Raw genomic sequence first — 2896 nt, forward strand, 5'->3', positions numbered from 1 at the left:
ATGAGAAAGATATTACTACAAGCCACATAACTACTATTCTCAACATTTAATTACTGGGGTTTTTTCTGAACCCTTTGTGGATAGCTGGCTTACTGGCAGTATACGAATATTAATTATTGCTTTATTAGCTTCATTCTAGGATTAAAGCTGGATATTCTGTACCCCTGAAACCTAGAAAGTTTCATTGCTATTCCTATTGTAAAAGATGTTCGTTTCCAGGTGACTGAGGAAGAGGGGAAAGACTGGGGATACCAGGTGGGTGCCAGGTAGGATGGTGCCCAGGCAGTTTCTAAGCAACAGTCTCTCCGCTTCCAAGAGAATGTGTTAAGATTTTGTTCTGTGCAGAAAGGAAACATACACCAAGATTAAACGTATTTAAAACAATGTCTTTGCTTTTTACATGATGGGAATGTTTCCTTTGCAAAAGCCTCACCACCACTACTTCATCTGGGACTTTCTGATACATACACAACAAAGGTGATCAGCTACTTGAAAGGAGGGGGATGATAAGGCAGGTGGTTCACTGAGATTAGAAAGTAAAGAGGCCTCGGCATCTTGGCCACTGACATGCCATCCAAACTGAGGAAGACCTGAGAACTTCAGGGCCACGTGAGCCACGGCCACAGCCTCATCAGCAAGCACAGGAAGCACCGGGAGACCGAGGTAATTATGGCGGCTTGCATCATCAGAGGATCAACTTCGACAAATATCACCCAGGCTACTTTGGGAAAGTTGGTGTGAGGCATTACCACTTAAAGAGGAACCAGAGCTTCTGCCCAACTGTCAACCTCGATAAACTGTGGGCCCTGGTCAGTGAGCAGACACGGGTAAACGCTGCCAAAAGCAGGACTGGCGCTGCTCCTATCGTTGGTGTGGTGCGATCGGCTACTACAGAGCTCTGGGGAAGGGAAAGCACTAAGCAGCCTGTCATTGTGAGGCCAAGTTCTTCCGCAGAAGAGCTGAGGAGGAGATGAAGGGTATTGGTGGGGCCTGTGTCCTGGTAGCTTGAAGCTCCATGGAGGGAAGTTTATTAAAATGTCCACAAGTAAAAAAAAAAAAAGTAAAGAGGCCTCTGGAGTTGCTTGTCTCAGCCTATTTCCTTCAGCAGATGCTCAATCCTGTGTCTGCCTCCAGGTGGACCTTTCCCAGATCCTTTGTGAGGTCTTTGGAGTCTTCGTATTGCCTATGAGAAATGCAGGTTTCCCCCACACACATTGGTAACTGCCAAGGGACTTGATTCTCTAGGGCCATTCCTGCTCTTGCCTGAGTCCCAGCTGGCATGCAGTCTGAGCATACCATTGTCATATCCAAAAAATCACCAACAAATCCCCCCTCCCAAATTCAGACAAATGTTGAAGATGTTGCGGAAGAGTTCCAGGAAAAGGAAAAGGGGATTTCATGGTACATCCTTAGCTGGGATAAATTGATGAAGACTATTTTAAGTGTTGAGAAGGACTCAAGAATGGGGCAATCTAGCAAAAGCGCTCCAAGTGGTAGAAACAGTAAATGCCAGCCCCTGAGACAGAAGTTGACATGCTTGAGAAATAGGAAGAGGATGAATGTGGCTAAAACTGGGCTTCTCAGAGTGTTGTCTGTAACCAGTCTGCAACAAGATGATGAATTTGTGCCAAAACATAAATTCAAGTACTACTTCCTCAGCAAGAAAGTCTTGGTTTAAAAAAAAAAAAAATTAGCTGAAGTTAGCAGTGTACTTAAGTATACTTAGTGATATAATTGAATCTCTAATGGTATATATTCCTTTTGTAGTTTTACAGAAATATATGAAGAATATTGGAGATATATAGCTTAAGATTATATAATTATATATAACTAGAGGCCCAGTGCATGAAATTCGTGCATGGGGGGGGGGTGTCTCTCAGCCCGGCCTACACCCTCTCCAATCTGGGACCACCTTGGGGGATGTCCAACTGCCAGTTTAGGCCCAGTCCCTGTGGGCTTCTCAGAGTGTTGTCTGTAACCAGTCTGCAACAAGATGATCACCCCCAACTGCTCTCCCCTGCTGGCCTGGTTGCCTCCAACTGCCCTCCCCTGCTGGCCTGGTCGCCCCCAACTGCCCTCCCCTGCAGGCCTGGTCGCCCCCAACTGCCCTCCCCTGCCAGCCTGGTCGCACCCAACTGCCCTCCCCTGCCGACCTGATTGCCTCCAACTGCCCTCCCCTGCTGGCCTGATCGCCCACAACTTTCCTCCCCTGCCAGCCATCTTGTGATGATGTCGCACGAGGGCATGATGCCACCTAGACTTTTATTATATAGGATTTTTGTGATTTAACAATTTAAAGATACACTAATATATTTTATTGTCAAAAAGAAAACATTGACATGAAATAATTCAATATTTTATAAATCTCCTACAATCCAATAATCACTGTCCTTTTATTTTTAATAACATTCTAATCTTTGTTCTTCTGCATATACTTTATGCCATTTCAGTCATCTAGTACACACACATACTTTTGCTTTGCAGTTAATATCAAATCATAGGCATTTTATACCCCTATAAATAGAAATAATGAGTAATGTCATTTTAACAACTACATAATAATCAATGGTTAAATTGACTTAAGCATCTACCTTCATAAGACATTTATTTCCTTGTTTTCCCCTTGTTATAAATAACCTGGCTATGAAAATCAAAGTACATACTGCTTTCCTTTCTTTTGCATTATGTCCTTTAAAAAGTTCCCAGAGTTGAAATACCAAGTAAAATAGTATTTTAAAATATGGGTTAAAAAAACTCATGCTTGCTATATATTACTTTATTGCAATATGCATATTTAATTATTTTAAATTTTATCTGCAAGGCTTTTAGTAAAAGATTTTTTTATATAATTCTCAATTCTGAAAGAGTTGGCATCCACAAATGAACTTATGCAAAA

The 2896-nt window shown here is 42.4% G+C and overlaps 1 pseudogene; it reads left to right on the forward strand.

Annotated features, from left to right (window-relative positions):
• Window positions 1-567: 567 nt before the first annotated feature.
• Window positions 568-1009, forward strand: LOC103291652 (60S ribosomal protein L27a-like; annotated as a pseudogene).
• Window positions 1010-2896: the final 1887 nt, after the last annotated feature.

The sequence above is a fragment of the Eptesicus fuscus genome, chromosome 14, assembly GCF_027574615.1.
Source record: "Eptesicus fuscus isolate TK198812 chromosome 14, DD_ASM_mEF_20220401, whole genome shotgun sequence".
NCBI lineage: Eukaryota > Metazoa > Chordata > Mammalia > Chiroptera > Vespertilionidae > Eptesicus > Eptesicus fuscus.